We start from the raw sequence: 16895 nt of genomic DNA on the forward strand, positions 1-16895 counted from the left end.
ACACCCCCCCCCGCCCCTTCAAGGAAGGGGACATCAGGGCTAAGGAGTAAGTTCATATCCCAAACAATAATATACAGAAGCTGTTAGGTGATTTTCACTTAAATCGGACGCATTTTTCTACATTCTTATATCTTTTGTAAACATTATTTCTAATGGAAACATTTCAACATAAATGGATGATTTATGTAGTCATTTCCCTACTATTGGATGTTTAATTTTTTCCAGTGTTGTGCTGTGATAAATAACACTTTGGTAAATATCTTTAGATATAAATCCTTGTTTGAATTTCTGATTATTTCTTCCGGATAAAGTTGTAGGAGTGAAATTACTAGATCAAAAACGGTTAGGATTCTCATTACATTTTGCCACAATAGCAAAAAAGGAATTATAAGAAATGACATTCTTAATAGCAGTAAATGAAGCTGCCAGCCTCACAAGCTCCTGGCTGGAACGAAATATTATTTTTTTTTAAAGCACTATTATTTTATTTAAAATAAGCAGATATCTTACTGTCATTTAAATCTGTCTTTGATTCAGTAAATGTTTCCTTATGCTTTTTTAGCCTTGAGCAATTTATCTCTTATGAATATATGTTCATGCCTTTGGTCCGAATTTTTGAGTGTTGGAGTTTTAGTTTCTTTCTTAACACTTTGCAGAAATTTTAAATGTGTCAACTAGCATTTTGACATGTGGAGGAATCAGAATGAGGCAGTGACACCAGGTCTGTTATAATTGCAAATTTGAGATAAAGGCAATTTTATGAACAGAAATATATTTATAGGAGATCTCAAGTAATGTGTATCAGGTAGTTTAATTGGATAAGTATCTATAGGAGGATTCACTAGGAATTAAGATTGAAAAAAATTTAAGAACTGTAATGTGGATGTTTCTAAATACCAGATTAAGAAATTGGGGCTTCATTCAATGATGGGTGGGAAAACATTAATGCTCCCTGTGTGATCTGAGTCGATGTTTTTTTTAACTCTGGCTGTATATTAAAACTAAAAATGCCAACACTTAGTCACCCTTCTCCCCACCTTGGATCAATTAAAACAGAATCTCTAGACCTGCACTGGTAAACCAAGACTAAAAACAAATCCTTAGGGACACAGTGTAGATAAAACCAAACTTATTTAGCGGCAGTTGTAGAAAGGAAATAGAAGAGAACAGCAATGGGAAGAGAGGAGAATTCAGGGGAAGGGAAGTATGGCAAGAACCCGAATGCAATAAAACAGAACAGAACAGAGCAGAGAGAGGCTTAAAGGAGAAACTGTTAGGAGATTATTACAGTAGTACCAAGGGACTAATAAGGGTCTGACACAGAGTGATGGCATTGGGAGGGATGGAGGGGATAACAGCACATGTACTAATATACAAAACATACAGTATACTAATTTAGCCATAAACTTAGAGAGAGAGAAAGGTAGGAGTAAAGTATGACGTTTGAGGGAGAGGAAATAAAAATAAGCAATTACAAGGACTTCCATGGGAAGTTAACAAGAAATTCATAGAATGATTTCCAGGCCACAGTGAAAACCAAAATAAAGATGGAGGCAAAGGAGACAGAAAAATATAAGATAACAACAGATAGATGTAGCACCTAGCACGATGTCTAATACATAGAATGTGCTTAATGCATAATTGTTCAAAAAATACGTAAAGGGGAGCTGAAGATAAAATCTTTTCCAGCATCTCCCATCAATGAGCAGAAGAAAGAAGGCACAGAACTAGAGATAAAAACAGAATGATCACAGGACACAAATACATTGTTTTAAGTCTCAAGAAGACTGTGGGAAATAAAGTATCACTCTAATGGAAGCTGAAGGGAGACAATTACATTTTGGTAGCATAGCAGCTGAACTATGAAATAGCCTGCAAGTTTACAAATAGTTTAAGAAACAAGTGAGTAAACAGGTGAGGTGAGTGTAAACTATTCCTGGCAAAGAGCCGAAGAACTTAAGGTAGAAAGGAAGTTTGTTTTGTTGTTTTGTTTTGTTTGAGGGTTTACTTACTATTTTTAAAGGATGGAGAGATATAACACCTTTGTGTCAAACATGTGAATGCTACTAGAAAGGCACAGGAAAAAAAAAAGGACAAAATAAGGGGAATGGTTAAAAACAGAGGGAGACATCAAGGTTTAATAAGGGACTCAGGGGAGCCAAGAATTCCTAAGGTTAAACTCCTCAGTCAAATTGCTGGGTGGGCTTCCAGCTGAGAATGCTGGTACAAGAGCATGTTCAAAATATGTAGAGAGCCAAAGAAAGAAAATCATGAATAAACTTCTGGGCAACAGTGAAGACCAAATGAAGATCTGTAGTATGAGGTTAAATAACTATGTTCAACACCCTGAATTTGAGATGAGAAAAACTAAATAGAAAAGACTACCCAGGTGTATGAGTTATCTGTTGCTTTGTACAAATTATTCCAAACATTAAAAGCTCAAAATATCATCCTATATTGGCATGGCTTAACTGGACCCTCTGTTGAGTCTCGGCAATCAAGGTGCTGGCTGGGCTGTGGTCATCTCAAGGCTGGACTGGGGAAGGTTCTATTTCCAAAATTATTTATAGAGCTGTTTGCAGGATTTAGTTCCTTATAGGCTGTTGAACTAAAGTCCTCTGCTCTTGGCTGGGTGCTGACTGAAGACTGTGCTCAATTCTCATCATGCTGGTCTCAACAGCATGGCAGTTGGTTGCATTGACCCAAGAAGACAATAGAGGGGTTTGATTAGCAAGTCACAAGACACAACCTTTTATTGTTAGTCATGGAAGTGACATTCCATCAAATTTCTCTTATTCTGCTGATCAAAAGAAGTCACTAGCACCAGTCTACACTCAAAGACAGGAGATTAGACAGGGGTGTGAATCAGCAGGCAGAGCCCAGTTGGGGCCATCTAGAGTCTGGCTATTAGATCAGGATTACACTAGGTCTGACTTAATGAGTATTTTAAAAGGTATCCAAGTTGATTTCTCTATGTACTTTCTATTATGTGTTTTAAATTATTCCTCTGCTAAAGAATTTTAAACAAATTAAGTCTCTAGGGATAAAAAAGATATTTATCTTTGAAAGTAGGCTGGTAGAGGTGTAAATAGGAAGAGAGATGAGTAAGTAGGAAAAAAAAAAAGAAGAAAGAAATGAAAATTTATGTTTGAGCCACTATGATTGAAGGTGAGATTTAGAGTCTGACGGTGCTTCTGCTGTAAGACTCAGGTAGAGGTTAAGTGAAGACCCAGCAAGTTGTGAACGTCACAGTTCTTGGTGTCGTCTTGGTGATCAGAAAGGATGCTAATGTCCTTGACTGTAATGATAGCGTGTATAGATGATCTCCTTGTACCAGGCACCGTGCTAAGCACCTCACATCACAATGATGATGATGGTGGTGGTGGTGGTGCTCATCAAGCATTCTGTCAGTGTGTTCTACGCTCTGTACTAAATACTTTACATGCATATGTCAGTTCATCCTCACAACAAATCTACAGTGATATTATATCCATTTCACAATGGGGAAATTAAGAATTTGAGAGTTTAAGTCAGTAACCTACCCAAGGTCACAAAACTAGAAAACAGCACCGTGATGGTGACCATAAGGTTCTTGGCTCAATGAAACCCCTTTACACTTTTATTGGACCTGCTACAAAGTCCAGATTGTTTGAAAAATGGTGGGAAACCTGAGATGAGTAAGGAAACAAGAGTGTAAGCCTAGAAGTAAAAGCATAACTTTTAAAGTAAAAGAGAGAGTGTGGAAAGATAAGGACATTTTGGAAGATAAAGAGACGTAAAAGTTAGGTGGTCTGATGAATGATGGTATTCATTTTAAAATAGAGGAGGGAGAAAAAGAAGGTTGCAAACAAACTATAACTTTTTATGAGACTGATTCCAGTTAGAAGACTTGGCTATCTCTCGCTTCCAGTTTGAAAGTAGGAACTAAAACATCCACATTATCAGGGTTCCTTAGTGGGAAGCAACGGAAAGGGATGCAGGATAGCTTAGGTAAAGGTGATGTGTGATAAAGCTAATGGGGGCTCACAGAACCACGGAGCTAGAGACCCAGGCTTAGGAACAAGCAGAAACCAAGTGACTGATGAGAGCCACTTCTGAAATGAAATGAAATGGAACAACAACCATTTTCAGTGTTTTCCAATCTCTGTGTAAGAGATTGTATTCAAGAAGGGAATATCTGACTGGCTTCGTTTGTGTCATGTGTCTATCCCGTCATCAGACTATAACCAAGGGTAAAAGGTTCATTTCTTAGGTGAAGTGCAGGGAATAGTCATTGGGCAGATAAACCAACATCAGATGTGTGCACAGGAAGCTATTGAGAATAAAGACTTAAAACTGAAACATTCAATGGTCCAGCAGTAATCAGGGATCCACCCAGCCACTTGGGGCTGAGGAGGAACGTCAGGGAATAAGACTGTCCCTGAACTGTATGTATGAGGGGAGAAGCTCTGCCTTTCCTGGATGCAAGGGGATAAGTCATTTTCCACAAACCACTTTACTCCACCCTGATATAAAAATAGCATAATTACTAGCATTTTTATCAGACGTATTTAATTTCCTTTTTGGTCTGCAGTGGGTGATAATCCAGGGGAATTAGTGAACCTGGGTCCTCTTCACTACACTGGGGTGATTTAGCTAATGATCTGTTAATGAGTTGTTAATCACGTATTCAAATTGGGAAGGTTGGGTGGTTGAGCAGGTGCTGAACCTGGGGAAGAATCTGCTGCAGTAAAACCTTCCAATTCCCATTTCCCTGGGAACAGGCTTTGCCTTTTACCTCTTCACTTCTTACAGGCTTTGCCTTTTCCCTCTTCACTTCTTACAGGCTTTGCCTTTTCCCTGTTCACTTCTTCTGCTTATATGTATGTAACTTTTCTTCCACATTCTGGCAGGACCTTGAACAAACTTGGTTCTTGATGTGTCCTGAAGTTCTGAAAGCATGGATCCCTGGGAACAGGCTTTGCCTTTTCCCTCTTCACTTCTTACAGGCTTTGCCTTTTCCCTGTTCACTTCTTCTGCTTATATGTATGTAACTTTTCTTCCACATTCTGGCAGGACCTTGAACAAACTTGGTTCTTGATGTGTCCTGAAGTTCTGAAAGCATGGATCTACTAGTCTCGAATTTTCCATGTTGGTTGTTGATGTAGGTAGGAATGACAGTGGAGCCTGTTTTGGCTACACCAACTGGAAAGACATTGAGCTTCAGAAAAGTAATAACTGACTGATCTATCAGAGCCTCCTGGCACCAGCAAACTGAAATTCTAAACAACTGTATAGAATCATATGGTATATGAAAATATTTTCACAGACACCATCTCTTTTGATCAGAAACACTAACTATGTGAGATGAAGTGATGAGATATTTTCCAGATGATGGGACGGGGGTGAGGGAAGTCGACATTTTCCCAAGGTCACTTAACTTGAAAGTAGTAGAACTGGATTTTCATCCAGGTGTGCTCAACCTCAAGTTCTATTCCCTAGACCATGGTGCTTCTTCTAGAAACTGAAGTAAACATCTTAAAGGATACAGAGTTGATCTTATGCTTCATGCATGAACCATATTTTTGTCTAATATATTAGTGTTATTAAACTACAGACAAGAGAAAACTTCCTGCAGAAACACATGGGACACCGGTTAAAACCCCTTCTTCCCATTCCTGACCTACCAGGTTAGAATCTCTGTGAGTAGGTCCCATGGATCTGTATGTTATAGACTCCCACGTAGTGTTTATGCACACTAGCATTTGGGGATTTGAGTCTCTCACCAATTGCTTTACCATTAGCATTTCCAACACATTTAATAAGATTAATGACCTAGCCTCTCTGCCTAGAGTATGTAAGAAACACAACATTAGAAGCAAAGGAAAGGCTTTTTGAGGTGAACACACGTATCAGGAGAGGTAGTATCTGACAAACTCCTATTGAAAAATAGGAAATAAATGCTAAAATGGAGATACAGACCTATATTTATTACAATAAACTACAATAATGGAAATTAATTATGCCCATCCTGACTCAAGGGAAACAAAAAAGCTTAAATTATCTTAAGCTTAAAGTACCCTTTCTCCGTGAATACCAGGAAAGACATAATCAATGTTTAAAAATGTTTGTGAAACAACTGCATAACTTATTTAGTACTTGTAGAGATAAAACTTATCTTTTTAAGAGTTCCCTGAAAGGAGAATATTTGAATATAAGTTAAAAGACCCGGGCTCGAATCCCACCCCTGACAACGACCAGTTTCGTACACATGGACCGGTTTCTTCACTTCTTTCTTCGCAGTAGTTTTCTCACAGCTGTCAAATGCCCTGTTCTGAGAATAAAATTAAATGATGGCTGTGAAAGTCTTGTGCATATGGAAAAGCTTTGTATGGATGTCAGGTATTATAAGCACCTGAAAGATTCCCACATAGCATTTTATTCCTTCATACATCAGGATTAACAGTACATCATTAGTTTCTATTTACTAGCTAGCATAGGGATATTGGAATTAACTACTGAATTAATATAACTATGAGTCCAATGGAATAATCCACTAGCATATTTGTGTTCCTGACCTCTGTTCCTAATTAAAATGAGTTACTCTGGGCAAAAATCCCTTCACTTTTCATAAGCTTTCTTATCTTCAGAATGGGATTGGAAGCCTCTACTGGGCTTCCATGACATAAGAGTGGGGGAGAAAGCCTTGGAAAACTGAATTCTTTTGATGTTCCTATTCTCTAGATGTAAAAATATTATTATGAGGCACAGAGAAGTATTTTCATTAAAGTAGCTGATCCTCAAAGCTGGTAGATGACCCAGACAACTTGTATGATTACTTCTTTTATAAATGAACATAGAAATATTCTGAAGTAATCATTCCATTGATGAGTTTTATGGCAGATTTTCAGAGTTGGGTTAAATTGGGGGAACTATATCAACGGGTATTTGTTGTAATCGGTCGGTAGTTTGCTTTTGTCCTTTGTTTTGTAGTGTGCATTTCCTGACTCAATACTTCTTCAAAGAAGTGGTCTTGAAAGAAGTGCAACTAGGGTAGGGCTTTCAGAAGATGAGCAACAACCTTCTGTGTTTTCTGCGGATCCCTAAGTGTTCTCATTTCTAGAGAAAAAGGAATGCTTGAGGTCCATGGGCCAGTGAGTTTGGCTGAAAAAAGAACAGAAATAGAAAATTTTAAAACCAAGGTGAAAATGGATAAACCTGTCACTGCAACATTGTGTGCTAGTTTGTTCTTTTCCTTAACTCTTCAGAAAATGAAATGCAAGGGAACAAAAGACCCACGTTTTCTAATACATACTAGGGGCTTGTGTATGCTTGTCTGCTACACATTCATCATATTTATGTATCTTATGGTTTTCAGATACCAATGAATTGTGTTTTATTTTTCCCCAGAACCAGAAGAGAAATTTTATTTTATTCTACAATCATATCACCCAATAATAGTCACATGAAATCATCCTGATAGCTTCTTTGATAGAGTTGGAATACTGTATCTCAGTCAAGGAGTTAACATTTGCTTTAATTTTTTTTTTCAGAATCTTTGATTTCTGTGAAAGAAATATGACTTAGAATTTAAAATGATTAACAAAAACTCCAAAATAAATGATATTTTAAAACACGTAAAGGGGTTTGGTTAGGGGTCATTTAGTCTTTCACTGTGTTGAAACTCTGCCAATCCCCATCCTTCAGAGAAAAACACGTTCATTATATTAATCAGAGAAAGGGATGCAGTGAAATAAACGGAAGTTATTAAAGAAAAGGAGACGGATGGCCATTGAGACAACCATTTGTTTTGCCACAACCAAATTTGTTTCCAGAAAAAAAACCCTTATCAATTTCTAGAGAATGGTTTGTTCTGTCATGGTAGATGCAGCGTTAATAATCTTTACTGCTCTCTCAGAGTCAGAGCAGCTCTCGGACACCAATCTAAATAAAGGAGAAGGGAAGGCTTAATCACACCTGACACTGACCAGTTATTAACATTTTCCAACAAGGGTATTAGAGGAAAAATTCTGAGAGGTCAATTTGTATTTCAAGAGTGGAGCCAAACGAGAGGAAACTTACTTGCAAGCAATGTGCTCAGGCGAGAGCAGGTACGTGAAGTCCCCTTCAGTTTGGTAAGCCTTTATTAAGCATCTTCTGCTACAGACATCATCGTTCAACAAGTTTGTTGTTGAGAAGAGAAAATTGTTAAGGGGAGAAATAAATTCAGCAAACATTTGTCAAAGCAATTTGAATAGACATACGCACAAGATGCAAGGGAGAGACTGATTAAGCCTTCCTGGAAAACTAAAACCAGGGAGAGGGTTGAGTTAGGAGTCTGGCAAGTTCCAGGCAGAGAACAAACCTGGGTAAAGGCTTGGGTGGGTGGGTAGTGGAGTTGAAATCAGGGGAAAAAAATGATGACACAGGTAGAAGTTTTTGTGTTTGTTTTAGAATTTCTAGGTCTGGGCATAGTTTTGATATAGGATAGGTGATTAATTGGTTAATTACTTTGCCCATTTTATACCTACCTTTTTGAAAGTGACCTCTGAGTCCAAACCTATCTTGCCTAATATAAGCCCTTATGCCTGTCGGTCCTTCACTGTACCATCATCATATGACTGGTTCAATCCCTTACTCCTTGCTCAGTCTCCCATTTTCAAACCATTCTGTTATGCCTTCTGGAACTCGAATCCTGCTATATATGGGTATATGTCTGTGTGTAGACATATACGTGTCCATGATATATATGGTATGTGGTGCATGTATATAATGCTCACTCTAAAATGCATTTTAAATTCAGGTTACCATGGATTTAGTTTATTTCATGATTATTTATACACTCATTTATATACTTAGCTTAAGTGGTGGATAATTGTTTTCTCACACCTGTTTTACCTCTATATTAAGAAGTGGGGTGCTGTCTGTATCATGCCCTGCAGCCTCCTATTGCTCCTCCTGTTAAAATTTAAATGCTCCCTTTGGGGTTTCTGCTCTGAATATACCATTCTCTAAATACTATTGTCTGTTGACCTCCAATTTTTCACTCTTTAGTCATTAACTAGTCTGTCTCATGAATTTTCAGTCATTAAATATTCCAACCCATTCTCTGGCTACAACCTAAACTCTGTCAAATTCCAGCAGCAACTCCCATTACCTCAAATTCCACAAGGATGAATGACTGAACATTTCGGCTCCCTTCCCTAGCCTTTTCATCTCCAAATGAATCCATCCAAATTCATTCTTTGCACTTGGTTATGTGGCAGACTATATACTCAACATTCCAAAGTCCCTAAGTCAGTCATCTCCTTCTCTAAACAAAACTCTATTTCCTTCCATCGTGCTTGTAAAACTATTCTTACTTTAACCTTATAGGCATCTCCACTGCACTCTTCCCTTCTCATCTTCAGATTCCAGAATCCATCAGTTAAATAACCACTGTTTATAAAGTCTATCCCAGTTCCCTCTCAATGTTTTGCCTCATCTCTCTCTCAAACTCCCAACACTAAATAAACCCAAAGACACATGTTCTCCATGTCTGCACCTGGGTTGCTGAGCACAGAGATTTAAAAAAGCCAACAGACAACAGCAAAGAAGCAAAACCACTCAGGGAGACAGCTTGGTTCCACAGCATCTCCAGTCTTCAAACTAAGCTGAGGTCCTTCCATTGACTGCAAGTCTACCGCTTCTCTAGTCCACTCCTCTCACTCCCAGAAGTTCTGTAATCCCTGTTTCAAAGAGAAAATAGAAATTACTAGGCATGAGCTCTTTCACATACAGCTTCCCAGGCATGAAAACCTTCCATTATCTGTACCCTCTTTCTCTTCTTCTGTTACAGTAAAGGGCTTGTATGGGTTCCTGCAAAATGTGGTTTCCGTTCCACTTTTCCTGACTTTCTGAAGAATTTAACCTTATTTGTAATCCTTCTCCCCATAACAGTTAACATTTCCTTCTCAATTAGATTCTTCCACCAACTTTTAATTAAGCTGACTTTAATCTAAATAACCAGAAAGAAAACAACACACAACAAAAGCCTCCCTTGACCCCCAACAATTACCTACAGCTAAATTATTCTCTTTATTCTCCTTTCAACAAACATACCAATGAGATGTCTATATTCCCTACATCATTTCTCCATGTCTCATTAAATCCCTAAGTGGCTTCCATATGACTCTAGTTATAACATCCAACTGTCCACTGAAACAGCTTGTATTAGGAAACAAGCAACCTTCAAGTTGTTAATCCAAAGAATAGGTCTCAATCTGCATCTTAACCAATCATAGTTTAATATCTGAAAGACTCTTTTCTTGAATTCCTAGGGACTTTGACTATGGCTGCTTGGTCTCTCTCTCCTTCTCAAACTCAGCCTACTTTTCTGGGATAGTAAACGTTGGAGTTGCCCAAGACTTAAGCATAGTGCTACTTTCCTCAAGCTATTTTGTGTCTCTAGACAAGGGATCAGCAATTTATGTTCTGTAAAAAGTCCAGAGCATATTTTAGGCTTTGTGGGCCATACATTCTCTGTTGCAATTACTCAACTTTGTTATTGTAAAATGAAATCAGCCAAATCAGCCATAGGCAATACATAAATTAATAAGTGTGGCTGTGTTCCAATAAAACAGTATTTATAAAAATCACTCAGTAGGCTGGATTTGTCCCGTGGAGTTTGCCAATCCCTGGCCTAGATCATCTCTTCCATATCCATGGCTTTAATTGCTACATAGAGAGGAATCAAAAACCTTTATCCATCCATGACCTCCTCTCTATATTTCAAACTGACATCTGACATCTGCACTGGAACAATTAAAAAGCAGCCACAGATTCAACAAAGGTTCTTGTAAGTAAAACTAAAACCCTTACAATCCACAAGACCCTATATGATAGGCACACCCACCCATTAATTTCAGACACTATTCCTATTATCCATCCCATCTCATTCACTCTACTCCAGTTGGACAGCTTCCTTGCTGTTCTTTGTGAGCATTCCCAGCAGGCTTCTGCCCCAGGGCCTTTGCACTGGCCTTCCCTCTCTCTGAATATCCCACTCCCAGATGTCCACATGAACGGCTAATTCATCTCCTTCAAGTCTTAACTCAAATGTTACTTTCTCAGTGAATAATACAGCAGCTACCCTATTTAAAATGGCATCCTTCGCACTCTGACAGTCTCAGTCTCCCTTGCTCTGCTCTCTATTTCCATGACATACGCTTTCCAAAACACTATATGATATACTTCTTTATTGCGTTCATTTTTATAGTCTACTTTCTCTCACAAGAATACAAGCTCTAAGAAAGCAGCAATGGTTTGTCTATTTTATTCTCTGAAGTATCCAAAGATCCTAGATAGGTGTCGGGCATCTAGTCCAATTGAATAAATATAAGAAATATAAATGAATGAAGCTATCTGAAGCCAGATGCATAATGCTTAAAACTAACCTTTAGGTAAAAACCAAAATCCTCGCTTCTTTGGCACCATTCATATCTATTCTTGCTGCAACTGAGCTTTCCATGGACTGCACCACGATCCCCACTGCCTAGAGCCTTGGCATATACTATTCCCTCTGCCCAAATGCCACTCCCTCTTGCTAATTTTTATTCCTGTTAGCCCCAAATCAATGAACACTTTCTTAACAAAAACTTCCTTGACTTTCCTAAGTCAATTGCCAATATTAAATGTTCTTACAGTGCACATTTATATTTGTGATTTCTCTGGTATTGTGTATTCCCTTCATAGGAATTGCAGACTCCATGACGACAGACATGCTATTTTCTCCTCTCTCTTTTTCTTTCTTTCTTTCTCTCTCTCTCTCTCTCTCTCTCTCTCTCTCTCTCTCTCTCTCTCTCTTTCTCTCTCTCTCTCTCTCTCTTTCTCTCACACACACACACACACACCAATGTAATTTGAATAGTTAGCTTAGTGGTTGGCACATACTGGGCACTCATAGTCTGAGGAAGAAAAGAGAGAAATAGCCCCAAGTTTTAGAATGAGAAGGATGATACTATCTCTAACTAAATTAAGGAAAATAGACAAAATGAGGCATTTGCGTTTTGAGGCAATTTGTCAAGTTAGAGATCCTTATACATTGGATCATTTGTTACTTGCTTATATAGTACTAGAATTTAGAAGAGCTAAAGGCCATGAATAACGATTTTTAGAATCATGGTGTTGGACTGGATGAGATTCCCTAACAAGAGCGGGCTGAAGGAGAAAAAGTCAAGGAATCGAACGCTGATGACCCCCTATTACGCTGCTGGCCGATGAAGGTCTCTCAGCCAGAAGGACGGGGAAGCGGCTAGAGGAAGAGGAGAAATAGTGGAGGATGTTGGCAAGGAGATGATGACAGGAAACTATTAGATTGGAGGAGGATATGTCGATATTGTCAAATGCTACAAATAGGTGATTTTTAATAAAGGCTGAAAAATGTAAGATGTTATTTCAGTAAAATGGTAAAAGTAGAAGCTAGATGAAGTGGGAAAAAAACTATTCACATAAGCATTTTGAGGGGCTTGACTCTGAAAAAAAAGGGTGGGAAAGGTATTATGGTAGAATGAGGATAAGCATGAATTGGCCTATTTGCTACAGTATCTTTCCCAACACTATTCTAATTTTTAAAGGATGGTAAAAATAATACTGACCATTTATTGAAAATGCCATCAGTCATCATGTACTAAGCTAATCATGCTGTGTATACTCTAGAGAGGGAGTAATTGCTTTCCTACAGTTTCAGATGCGGATAATAAGGGATGGGAAGTTCAGGTAACTGTCTGTCAAGTCACAGAGGTAGTAAATGGTGTACTAGGTATTCAAACCCAGATCTATGTTTTTAACCCTGAATCAGGTTTTCCCCAGTATCTGTTATCTCCCTGTCTTCTTCAATATTTTTGCCTTGTACCATCTTTATCATTATTTGTTTAATATTTTTCTTTGAATACACTGTTTCACTGTTGATTAGCTTCATGTCCAAGGGTTTTGTTTTGCATAAACACATTTACTAATTGTACTTTATCAAGTGCTCTATTTATTACATGCATATTTAATGCATTTTAAATTAGTTTACTTAGACACACATGGATACATATTAATTATTAATAAAATTTTCTTAAGCAATTTAAGCCACACTTTCAAATTTGGCTATCTCATTACTTTAAATGGTTCAGCTACCTTAAATAGCAAGTAAGATAGACACAAACATAGTTATTATCTATATTATCTGGGGAAAGCACTATGCTCACTCTAAAATCTATTATAAATTATAGGTATCATGAAATTAATTTCATCATTACCTGTACACTTGTCTTTATACTTACCAACAGTTACTCAGATGATACCATCCTAAGGTTAACCTTGAATTTATATATTTCTCCAAGGCATTTTAATTTTACCACACCAAAAGGATGAATTATAACAGATCAACCAAGATTACAGGGCCTGGGTTATAAATAAAATGGATTCTTGATCAGGATGCCACCTGTTGTTGCTTTCTATGAATATGATTCAAACTTGAGACACATAATGTCATATTAAGCTTCTTTTCCACATCCTACATTCACCAGTTATGTTTCTAAAGCTTTTGGGGTCCATGTCTTTCATTTAGCTTTAAGTATTTTTTCCAGCTGGAACCTTTTCCTCGAATGATATTCTCTTGAGTTCTTGTTTACCTGGCATTATCTGGCTGTCTCACTACTGTATTATTTTTACCGGCCATTATTCTGTCACCATAACACATTTACCGATTATGTTACCATTATTAAAATCAAATCAAGGCCTTACAAGTGTCTCATTATAACTAGAAGTGTCTGTTGGAGGTTGTATGTCCTAGGAAATGCAGAATCAATTGCACACTTCTTTCAGGAGGATAGGTTATTTGATTCATCTATGATCTTGAAACAAACTAAAATTTTGGGCAATAAGTGATAATTTGTGGTTGTTAACCAATAGACCCTTTTCTAACTGATAAACTACCAGGATACCTATGATCAATTTTATGGATAAGCTATTAATGAGTCCTTGGTGCAGTTCTCAATTGTCTAACTTACTCCAAGTATCCAATATTTACCAAATTCTATTTACACAGATAAAAGCAAGGGGATATCTATGCTTTGCAAAGATGAACTTAGAAGAATAAATAAAATACCCACATATAATAACATTAGCTCACTAATTAAAACAATAAATTTTAAATTTTCCTATTTTATCCTTCTTTTGTATGAAAACTTCCTAACCTTTCAAAACTTTTGTAATTAGCCATAACTCTCATCCCCTTTAATATTCAAACCATTATAACCTTCTCAGTAGAGCTCCTTTGAGCCAGATTCTTTGTTTTTTATTACCACCCTTGACAGTCTTAAAAATGTTCTTCCTTTCTGTCAATAATAGTCATTTCCAAAGCTATATGGATTTTTCCTTGCCTCAAACTATTTTCTTGGGAGTTTTGGTTCTTTGTTTAGTGGAGAATATTGCAGACCATAATCTGCAAGCTAGGAGTGAACACAAATGCTGTGATGGGCAAAAGTTCTGTGGCTGCTTTTCACCCATGTTTAGAGTCAGAGCTGAAAAGATATTTCCTTTCAGCAGCATTTGTTTGCTTGCTTTATTTTTTTATTCCCCAATTCAATACGGTTTGTTGATGTTCTGTACATCAGCAAGGGCCGGGATTTTCATTACTACTAAGTCCTTTTATTCTAAAAACACAGTTTGAATTAATTGACTTTTAAAAGGAAAGTTTATATCAGTACCATAAATTATTATCAGTATCATTTATCATAGGTAAAGGAAATCCTAAAAATAAAAAAGTCCAATAGTACACCTATAAAACGCACACTAAATCAAAAATATAATGTCAGTAATAGTGGCTTGAGGAGCTCTGAGGGTGCACTCCCCAGTGAAATAAAAAAATGTGACAAACTAAAATCAAAATGGGGTCAGCATGGCCAAGGGAAACAACTAAAATGAGATGGGAGATCATTAAGGAAATGGGGCTGCACACATTGGCAGGTACATATCTTTGAGAAATGCCAAAACACATTCCTGAGGCTGCCATTGATTGTGGTCTTACATAGACACTTGCCTGTCTCCAGCCATAGCAACCAATCAGAAACTGAATAATGTTCAAACTTCTCTGCTGGCTCTAATCATAAAATATTCAAAATAATTGATGTAAGTGAACAAATTTGCTACTGTTTACCTTTAAAAACTCTAAACTTTGTCAACAATCAGGAACCCAATTTGGGTGGCTACCTTAATCTGTGTCTCTTGGATTGCAATCCTTAAGACCCCAAATAAATGCAACTAATGATTTTATAGCTAATTATTTTATTAAATAAAAAATTATTTTATTTTACAACTAATTATTTGCCTTTCTTTGATTGACATAAGCAATCATTTGCTTAAAATTATTTTTACAACAACCATTAAGATCTCTGTAAACTGTCATAAAGTTTTGCAGCATATGAGGAAACATTTATTCAAGAAAATCCATCAAATCTTGGTAAGAGCAGTGAGTTTATGGCACCTGAGCCATGATACTTTCACTCTGCTCCCCCAAGCTCAGCTCAGGACGATGAAAGTGGTCAAGAAGGTGGAGCTTCCCATCTTTCAACTCTCAGCCAAGGGCTACAGTACCTTCCCAGGAAGCAAGGCTAACAGGCATTTCTCACTGCCCATGTTACAAAGGCTAATTCCACTTAAACATAGCTGAGAGGTCAGTAACTTCCTTTCTTGCCCCAGCCCCCACTGATAAGAGTGGAGGGATGGCCCCCTGAGAATACTGGGGACCTGACCTAGCTTACCTGAGTTTGTTTACAAGGAGAAAGTTCCATGCAGGAGAAAAAGCCTAAGAGCAAAACTATCACCCACACCCAGCACCCTGACTCTAAGGCACAATGTCCCTCTGAGAGAAGCTGCACAGCTTCTGTTCCTGCTCCAGCTCCAAAGAAGTGGCTTAAAGATTTTGCCCAGGGAGAGAAGCAGGCCCTAAGAACAGGGAACTCTGAAACTTTCCTCAAAGGAATAAAAGTTATTTGCAAGAGAGAATTTCAAGCCTTGGAAACAATGGAGATTTTGGTGTTAAGCAATTAAGATTAGGTAGGTAGCTCCAAGAGAGCGATGAGATAAACCATAGGCCAGCTAGTTTAGCAGGATGAACCGAGGAAAGAAATTGCTAAGAGACCTCCTGAGGTTAGAACTAACCTCACAGATTGACTCTGAAAACTCTCCCTGCACAGGGTCCCAAACTTGGTTGGATAAAACCATGAAGCAATTTATGCCTTTGGGCATTGAAAAAAATAATAGAACAGTTAGCTAGCAATGAGTGCAGTTTAAAGCTGGATGCAATGCCAACAGAGAAAGAAAGCTCAAAATGGAAAGAGCCAGTTGAAGGGAGCCCCACTAAAACCACCTGTCATTCCAAGGTGACTGTGCACATGCCCAAGGCAGTGCCCTCTGTGGGGTGACGTCAGAGGCTCCACACTGTGCAGAAATATAATAAAATAGTCCAGCCAGGTAATTAAGAAAATAAACCATCAAACAACAGAAAGCCCTATAAGGGGGAAGAAGTACCTAGAGTTACTAAATTATCCAATATGCCCAGTCTTTAGCAATAATTATGAGACATGCAAACAAACAGGAAAGTGTGACTGTACATTGAAAAAAGGCAAAACAGGCAACAGAAACTGCTTTTGATACAGAAAGGGGCTCAGATGTTGGACTGGACCAGTAAAGACTTAAAAGCAGTAACAAGTACAGATTAATAAAGAGCATGCAATCTGAAGAAAAGAGAGGAGAAGAAGAAAAATTAACAGGGCCTCAGATAAATGTTAAGTGCAATAAGGTATCTGTAATGACATTAGCAGAAGTAGAGGAGAATAATGCAGAAAAAAATTTAAAAATATGTTCAAAAAACCAATGGCAAGATGCAT

At 37.7% G+C, this 16895-nt stretch overlaps 1 long non-coding RNA gene across 1 annotated transcript in view; it reads right to left on the reverse strand.

Moving 5' to 3' along the window:
* Positions 1–6398: 6398 nt before the first annotated feature.
* LOC108398835 (uncharacterized) overlaps positions 6399–16895 on the reverse strand; it is a 114890-nt gene continuing 104393 nt past the window's right edge. The window contains exons 2-3 of the long non-coding RNA XR_001853519.3: positions 8062–9707; positions 6399–7143 (exon numbers count right to left, since the gene is read on the reverse strand). This is a non-coding gene — a long non-coding RNA (uncharacterized lncRNA). The remainder of the gene's footprint in view (positions 7144–8061; positions 9708–16895) is intronic.

This window comes from Manis javanica, chromosome 6 (genome assembly GCF_040802235.1).
Source record: "Manis javanica isolate MJ-LG chromosome 6, MJ_LKY, whole genome shotgun sequence".
Classification (NCBI taxonomy): domain Eukaryota; kingdom Metazoa; phylum Chordata; class Mammalia; order Pholidota; family Manidae; genus Manis; species Manis javanica.